The 9,602-nt window shown below is 40.3% G+C and overlaps 1 pseudogene; it reads left to right on the top strand.

Annotated features, from left to right (window-relative positions):
• The first annotated feature begins 396 nt into the window (after positions 1–396).
• On the top strand, positions 397–559 carry LOC150006848 (metallothionein-1 pseudogene; annotated as a pseudogene).
• The last annotated feature ends 9,043 nt before the right edge of the window (positions 560–9,602 follow it).

Genomic DNA, 9,602 nt, shown 5'->3' with positions numbered 1-9,602 from the left:
AATATAGTATTTTATGAAAACTTTGGGGAAGTTTTATCTCTTTGTCTATTGAGAATAATATGTCATAGACATTACATTACTCTGCATTATAATTTATATTACATTATTTACAGTCACGCTATTTTAAAAAGTTTGTTTTTTCTTGTTCTCTCGACCTATCAAAGAATGTATGATTTTATAAAGTTTCTAGTTGCAATTTGGTGTGTCTAGTTATTTCCATTTATTTTAACTAAAATGAAAATATTAACATTTCAGCCTATTTTTCTGTTCATGACAGAAAACTGTGAACATACAGAAAGTTTCAATGAAGAATTACAAGTAGAACACCATGCCTTACAGCAGCGTGAGTGCCACTTATCCTCCTGCTTTGGACCTCTCACCTCACCGTTGCTCAAAATGGACCCCAAAGGCTCTTGCTCCACTGGCGGATCCCGCCGGCTCCTGCAACTGCAAAGACTGAAAGGAGAGCTGCTGTTCCTGCTGCCCTGTGGGCCATGCCGAGTGTGCCCAGGGCTGCGTCTGCAAAGGAGCCTCAGACAGGTGCAGCTGCTGTGCGTGACACCCGGGAGAGCCTGCTCCCCATTGTAAATAGAACAATGTCTACAAACCTGCATTTTTAATTTTTTCATAAACTCTGACCCGATTGCTATTTACCTATTTGTATAAAATATTTGAATGACAATAAACTTATCTAGACTCTTAAACAACAACAACAAAAAGAATTAAAAGTAATCCATCAATCATCTAAACATCTCAGGGTTTTTAATATATTTTGACAGAATTTTATTTAAATCATTAACTTTCATGACTACTATAATATTTTAACAATATTATTATGAGGATATTGTAGGCTTTTAACATACATTGTCACTTTTGCCACATTTATTATATTGAATAAATTTGATATTTTACTGCTTCTGTATTTTACACTTTTTTTACGCCATTTTTATTCTTACTTTCTTTAAAAAAAGATATCATTTCTGTTTCGTATATATGGCTAAATTTTAATCTATTGTACTTTCTTGTCCATTTATATATTTATTCTCACCTGAGGGTATATTTATTGATTTTTAGAGAGGAGAAAGGAGGGAGAGAGAGAGAAACAGAGAGAGAGAGAGAGAATGAGAGAGAGAGAGAGACATCGACCGGTTGCCTCCTGACCAGGGATCAAACTCACAACCCAGGTATGTGCCCTGACAGGGAATTGAACCCGCTGCTTTTTGGTGTATGGGACAATGCTCCAACCAACTGACTTACCTGACCAGGGCATGCTTTCTTTTTCTTTTAATTTTAGAGTTCTACCATCTGTATATTTTATCATGCACAATATTTCTTATCATTTTTACTATATTTTTCAGGGCTTTCTTTCTTATGAATTTTTCTCTCTTTTTATTTTAACTTAAAACAACATTTAATTGATTTTATCCACTATGATAAATGACTATACAGTTTACTGTATTTAACTCTATGGCTTTAATTATCAAAATTATAAATATGACACTAAACACGTTATATTCAATTGAAGGAAAAATACTGTCACGCATACAGATATATATTATAAGTATATTATTTTTCTTTTGCTTTTCCCATTTGCTTCTGCCAGAACATGGAGGCAGCTAGAATGCACACCTGGACTTCTGATATATGCTAATCAACCTGGCCCTGGACAGGGCTCCCAGAGGATATGCTGATGGACCTAGCCCGTTCCCAGTTCCCAGAGGGTATGTTAATGGTTTAGCCCAGGCCTGCAGGATATGTTAACTAACCTGGTGTGAAGGGAAGCAATGATATGCAAATGACCTACTGAATATGTTGATAAGCAAACTCACCCTCACCTAAATGTGTGGTTTGACAAGTATAAAAAAGGTGTCTGCGGAAGACCAGATGGGACTCCTACAGGCCCACGAGGAGGACCGGGAGTCCCCGTTCCCCGTTCCCTTGCTCCCCAGTTCCCTTGCTTCTACTGGCCCTCGAGCTGGTCCAGGAATTGCCTCTCCCCTCCACTCCCTTCCCTTTTTCCCCTTAATAAACTCGTTCCCTGATCCCACAGTGGTTTCCAGGTGATTTTTCAGAGCAAGTCTTCCCTGACAACTTCTAGATATTTAAAAATGTAATCAAGGTTTATATACTGTATCAATTAGGAATTTAATTTATCTTTGAGTAATCACAGATATGAAACTCAATAATAGTTATGTTTTAAAATTATATATTTTATTGCCCTGACTGGTGTGGCTCAGTGGATTGAGCGCCGGCCTGCCAACCAAAAGGTCGCTGGTTCAATTCCCAGTCAGGGCAAATGCCTGGCTTGCAGGCCAGGTCCCCAGTTGGGGGTGTGCAAGAGGCAACCATTTGATGTATCTCTTGCACATTGATGCTTCTTTCCCTCTCTTTTCTCTCCCTTCCCCTCTCTCTAAAAAGTAAAAAAATAAAAATCTTAAAAAAAATAAAAATAAAATAATATATTTTGAGTGCTAAAATAATATATTTTGAGTGGAAAACTCTGATTCCAAAAAACCTCCGCTGCCTTGCGGCATACCTCTTCAGGGGAAAGGCTAAGGGAGTAAACCCCGACAGAAAATCCGGAGCCGGAGTCCCTAAGGCGGTTTGACGTTGTAGTCAACACCGGCAACTCCTGCGGCGCACCTGAAGCCAAGCTGTATTGACTCCGTCTTTCCCTTGGATCCTTCAGCTGCGAAGAGAGGGGGGGTCTGATGCATGGGCAACAGCAGACCCTCCATATCACCCTGCCCAGGCTCTGTAGCTTCAGCTCCACTGGAGAGGACACTCCAGCGTCATCGCAAGATGTCGATTCAACACGGGAGGAGACAGATACCGTGTCACTCCCGAGTTGGACTGCACAGCCATTCTCGGCGGTGCAGATAGACTCTTAAGAAGCTACACCATCGTCTCTCGAGACGGACGGCTGCCGACGACGACTTTGTATCACATTAAATTGTGTAAGAATACACATGCAACATATTGTTTATTTATCTTTAATGAACTATTATCACAAATTATTTCCGAATCAAACTAATTTAGTAGAGGACAGATACACATAAATAGGCAAATGTGACAAGCTTTAGGTTTTACTTGTAATTTACTTGAATGAGATCCATCTCCTCAGTCTAGCTTAATTCTCATAAGCTATGGGTTATTTCATGTCCGTGGCCTGGGGGTCAGGAGAAATCAATTTAAAGAAAGAGCTGTGAGTGAAGATGCTTTGTGATGTTGTCCCAAATGCATGAGATCCTTTTTCCTTGAAAAGAATGACCCCAAGGCCTCCACTGCACTTTTATTTGAATGTAATATTTGGGACAATTGATCCAAAGGGCTAATATTTCCCAGTTAATCTGAGAGCGTAATAAAACAAATCACCACACAGTATTTGGGATTTTGATTTCTCACCCTTATCATCAAGACTCACACCCTCCTATCACTGTATTTATTGAGCATTTACAGTGTACTAGGCACAACAGAACATATACGAAAACACTGTTCCTGCTCTGGAGGAGCTTACATTCGAAAAGAAAAAAGTACACCTCTTTTAAAATGGTATTTTTGTTTGCTGTTTTTGCACGGTACTGGGGAAATAGCCTCTAGGGTGAGCTTTGGGTATAACTTAGCCCCATTATTTAAAAAAGAGAGGAAGAGGAATGATTTTAAAGGCAGCCAATGACAGACCTTTCAGGATAGGTAGAGTTCACAGGGAGATAATACAATCTCATAACTAAGGAGAGATTTGCTGCAGTAAACAGGACAAGAAAGAGAGTTTGTGGGATGCAAGCAAAGGAAGCCAGAGGATCACGCAGCCTTTTTTCTAAGTACACAGCCACCAAGTAGGAATGGTTGGTGACAGAATAGAAGGCTAGAAATGGTAATCCTGTGCACCTGACAAATAGAAAGAATAAAGGATCAAAGTTGAAGACAAGCGTTAAGAGTATCGAGAAATTCTTAAAAACAAAGCGATATACTAAAGATGGTGGCATACGTAAACACAGCTTGCCTCCTAACACAACAATCAAAATACAACTAAACTATAAAACAGCTGTCACTTAGAACCATCAGAAATCAAATTGAATGGAAATCTGACAACTACAGAATTAAAAGAATCCACATCCATCCAGACTGATAGAAGGGGTAGAGATGCAGAACAGGCTGGTTCCACATCCATGTGTGGTGGATAAAGATTCAGGAGGGACATTTCAGGAGCAGGGAGTCCCGGCCCCACACCAGGCTCCCCAGCCCAGGGCACCAGTGGCAGGGAGATAAGTCACCATAACTTCTGGCTACAAAAACCAGTGAGGATTGAGTCTGTGAAAGAAACAGCTAGAGCCCCAAACAGTTCCTCTTAAAGAATCCACACACAGACTTACTCAGACTCACTCCCTCTGAGCTCCAGCACCAGGGTAGCAGCTTGAAAGGCACCAGTGGCATGTGGGGAAGAACTGAGATGGCTGGCATTAAGGTGAGAGCTGGGGTACAGCTCTCTCCCAGAAAGAAAGGTGGGCAGAGCCACAGAGTCAGCAAGTGGCTGCCATATCTGAGACTCCATTAACCTGGCTAACACTGTTTGTCCCACTTTGGAGATCCCGTGAGGCTCCATCCCACCCAACTTCCAGCTGTTACCAACAGCTTTTCCATATGAATGGCTGGTCTTGGCTCAAGCTTCACAACTTCCTAAATCCAAACCAACAATAGCCAGCCTCAGCGAGTCCCCAACCCCCATACCTCTTGCTAAGTGGCCCCAGGCCTGACACTACCAGCAGCCAGCCTAGATTCACAGCTTGGCTTCACCTGGGAATCTCCAAGCCCAGCACAAGTAGCAGCCATCTCAGGTTGCTTTATAGCTCAGGCAGGGTGGCCCCGGGCAAAACACAGGTTGGGACTGACCTTGGCCTGCACCACCTAGGAAATCCCAGGACTTGCGCACCCAGTGGACAGCTACAGTCCATGTTGGAGCTCCACCACCCTGCCCCTGCACAGCTGATCCTCCACAGAGGGTGGAGATTTGTGGTCAGTGGTCACAGCCAGTCCTTGGAGCTGACTGGCTTGTGTAATTCCCTCCCATTGACCTGCCAACAGGAATCAAGGCTCAACTACAAAAGGAGGGTGTACCCAGCCCACACAAAGAGCACACCTTAAGTACTCAGCTTGGGTGTAGGGGAAACTGTGCCACTGGACCCTACAGAACACCTACTACATTAGGTCATGCTACCAAGACAGGGAGTCATAGCAACTCTACCTGATACATAGAAATAAATACAGGGAGGCTGCCAAAATGAGGAGACAAAGAAACATGGTCCACGTGAAAGAACAGATCAAAATTCCAGAAAAAGAACTAAATAAAATGGTGATAAGCAATCTTTCAGATGCAGAGTTCAAAACAATGGTTCTAAAGATGCTCAAGAAACTTAGTGAGGACCTCAACAGCATAAAAAAAGATTGTGTCAGAAATGAAGGATACATCAATTGAAATAAAGAACAATTTACAGGGAAACAATAGTAAAGTGAATAAAGCTGAAAATCAGATCAATGATTTGGAACATAAGGAAGCAAAAAACAACCAATCAGGACATGAAGAAGAAAAAGGAATCCAAAAAAATAAAGATAGTATAAGCAATGTCAAGCATTCCAAAATTCACATCAGAAGAGAAAGAGCAAGAAATTGTAAATCTATTTGAAAAAATAGTGAAAGAAAACTTTCCTAATTTGGTGAAGGAAATACATATGCAAGTCCAGGAAGCACAAAGAGTCCCAAACAAGATGGATGCAAAGAGGCCCACTCCAAGACACATAATAGTTTAAATGCCAAAGATTAAACATAAAGAAAAAGTCTTAAAAGCAGCAAGAGAAAAACAGTTAGCTACCTACAGGGCAGTTCCCATAAGACTGTCAGCTGATTTCTCAAAACAACTTTGCAGACTAGAAGGGACTGGCAGGAAATATTCAAAGTCATGAAAAGCGGGGACATACAGCCAAGATTGCTCTACCCAACCAAAGCTATCATTTAGAATCAAAGGACAGATAAAGAGCTTCCCAGACAAGAAAAAGCTAAGGGAGTTCATCATCACCAAACCATTATTATATGAAATGTTAAAGGGGCTTATTTAAGAAAAAGAAGAACTGTAAACAATTAAATGGCAATAAATACATATCTATCAACAATTGAATCTAAAAAACAAACTAAGCAAATAAAAATAGAGACAGAATCATGGATACAGAGAGCGTTTGATGGTTGCCAGATGGGTGGTGAATTTGGGGGAATGAGTAAAGAGGTGAGAGGATTAAGAAGTACAAATAGATAGTTACAGAATAGCCATGGGGATGTGAGGTACAGCATAGGAAATGGAGCAGCCAAAGAACTTATACCCACGATCCATGGACATGAACAATGGTGTGGGGATTCTCTGAGGGAGTGGGGTTGCTGGGTGGTGCGGGGTAAAGGGGGGAAAATTGGACAACTGTGTTAGTATAATCAATAAATATAGAAAAGAAAATGTCATATATTAACATTTTAAATGGAGCACATTACTTTTTTCCAATCAATACCCACAACCTCTGAAGAAACAAAGAAAAAAACCAAAACTTTTTTTTCACAGAGGTGGTGGTGGTGGTGGTGGTATGGGACATGGTTGGGAACAGGAGCAGTTATGTTAGTAGCATTTTCTTGATAAACTTTGTATTTAAACTTGGTCAAAGCCCATAGCTGTTAAGAGGGAATAAGAAATAAATTCCCCAAAATGTACAATTTCCTTTAGAGAAATTTCAGATCCAAAAGGTTAATTTATATGGAAGTTGTAGAAAAGTAGTGTCAGAGCAGCCTTGCTCTAAGAAATCACCCAGAGACCAACGTGGGACAAGCAACTGAGCGTCGGAGGGGAAGGGCTACTCCCTCCTGGACTGACTCGAGGGCCCGCAGGAGCAAAGGGAATGGAGAGGAAGGGAATGGAGACTCCCAGTCCTCCACACAGGCCCATAGAAGGCCCACCCGGACTTCTGCAGGCACATTTTATAAACTTGCCAACCGCTCATTTCAGTGAGGGTGTTTGCATATTCAATAGATCATTTGCATCTTATTGTTGTTGGTCTGACCAGGTTCATTAACATATCCTGCTGTTGTCCTGATTAGGTTTGTATCCTGGCTACCTCTATATTCTGACAAGTACTTGAAAATCCATTCATAAATCTTTTATTCCACATACATAAACTTAATGCATGTGTTCTTAATAATTATGCTTAGATGAGTCATGAAAATTTCATAAGACATTAAACAAAGCTAGCCATCATCTCAAGTTATTTTCCTGTTAACTGTTTTTAAAGCACATGTATGTTAGGCAAGTATTAAAAAAAAAATCACAAAACCAAAAAAAACCTAAATGAAGTTAAATACATGGTTGTTTTTTGGTTTATTTGTTTGTTTTTTGTCTTACTGCTGTGCTTGATGTACGTGAAGTAATGGTTAGGGTTAGGGTTAAGGGTTAGAGTTATCAACCATTTTATTGCATCTTCACTTGTACATTTGTTCTTAGGTTGCCTAAAACACTTAAATACAAATAAAATGAGTATAGCAAAAACAATGAAAGCAAACAGCAGGTAACTTTACAAATAATGGAAGGTGAACCGTTTCTGCCCTTATCAAGAGTAAACTGATCACAACTAAAGGAACACTTCTGCAGCTGTAGTGAACGGTGTGCGCATTGGGACTGAGTGTCCCACAGATGCACATGCGGCTCAGCGTGCACTGTATTAGCCATTTCCACTACCGCCCTCTAGGTACCCACAACAGCTCCACCTGTGACCGGAACCAAGTATCCTTTCTATTCCCCCCAGGACTAACCAATAGGTAGGCAGTTTTCTTTGCTTAGACATGGGAACAATTTTAACACTGGCTCCTGTGAGGTCACAATGTACCAAAAAATACTATGTCAAACATTTATAACTTGGGTAATAATTCCACATCCCCACATTGGCCACCTCAAGAGGAAAACATAAATCCCTAAATGTTAACTGGCTCCACTCTCCTAATACTAAACATAAAAACCACGTGGGAAATACAGAAATTCAAATAGAAATGACATAAACCTGTCATAAATCATAAACAAAATACTACCCGTGGGACAGCACAGATGACAAACGATGTACTGTGTAAATTTTAGAATAAGGCAGACGAAAGTGAGAAGGCCAGGTAATTTTCTCCTCCTTCTCTTGCTTCAGCTTTGTCTCCTTGGGTGTCCAATGTCCACAATGTCAAGTTGTCTCTCAGTAATTGCATTATTAGTGTGCTGCTTTTGTATGACTCTTCACTTAATGTATCAAGTTCAGCAATGGCTTCAACAAAAGCTGTCTTTGCAAGAGAGCAGGCTTTCCCCGGGGAGTGCAGACTCTCATAATAGAACACAGAGAGGGTAAGGGCCAGACCCAGTCTGATAGGATGTGTTGGTTGCATTTCCTTTTTGCTCATTTCAAAAAAATTGTTTAGGTTCACTTACTATATTAAGAAATTTTATTATTGTGCAAGGAAATCACCTCTTTATCTCAGGCTTGGATAAATAGAGCACTCAGTCAAGTCTTCACTGAATTATATTTTCATTTCACATGCTGATCTTTCACCAAGGGTTAATAAAAGACATATTCATTTTTAAATGTTTCTATTACTTCTAGAAAATGACTGTTTGGCTCTTCAACAATTGCATATTATTTATTGTGACTATAATATAGACTCATGAAATTTTAACTGGAAGCATAAAAGTCCCTCTTGAAGAACTAATATGCTTTTCTTGAGAGATAAGAGAATGTTCAAAATCTATCATATTTTCCTATTTTACTTGGTCCCCAGGAATTTTAGAGCTAGAGGTTCTAGCTCTATTATCCTTGGTTCTATTGTATTTATTAATATTTCAGCCCTGATTCTTTCTATATATTTCTGTTAATGGTTGTTCAATCATAAAAAGTACAATAATAGATATATCCATCGCAATAATTGAAACATCTCGGGAATGTATGGTGTAGGACGCAAAAGCCCGTCCTGCAGCTTCTAATCTGCTTCTTCAGAGGGAAGTGTGGTTGACCGTTGGAGAGAATACCCTTTCAGATGTGACACACACTCTTATAAGCACTTCCTACAGCCAATAGTTTCAAAAAGAATTTAAATCTTTAGCTCACTTCTCTCAAAATATGAACAAAACTTATTTTAAAAACCTAACAATAATCATGCCACTTTCTCATTTCACCCCATTGTCTTTCATTCTATGGTATATAAAAGATTTATTTTCCAATATCCTCTCACAGGACTCTTCTGAGCTCTGTCCCCCACATTTTTTTATTATCTCCTTTGGCCAAATGCTCCCAGCAGCCTCTGGAGTTTCAGGCACAGTGTCCCTCTGCTTGTTTCTCTTATTTTCTATTGCTAAATCCAGAAATCTGACTTCCTAAAACTCCTCAGAAGCCAGGGGGAAAGGAAAGGGCTCTTGGAAGGAGAAACAAGACAACATTTTCTTTCAGAGACAATCAGATTTCCCAGGCTCCACGGTGCCTCTTCTGTAAACAAAGCCGGTACAGCTGTGCTGCTAGAGAGTCAGTTACAGGGGTCAAGGCCCTGCCTG

Source organism: Furipterus horrens, unplaced genomic scaffold (assembly GCF_987537825.1).
Source record: "Furipterus horrens unplaced genomic scaffold, mFurHor1.1.pri manual_scaffold_6, whole genome shotgun sequence".
Classification (NCBI taxonomy): Eukaryota; Metazoa; Chordata; class Mammalia; order Chiroptera; family Furipteridae; genus Furipterus; species Furipterus horrens.
Note: the sequence above shows the minus strand (reverse complement) of the source record. Positions and strands in the feature narration are given on the sequence as shown.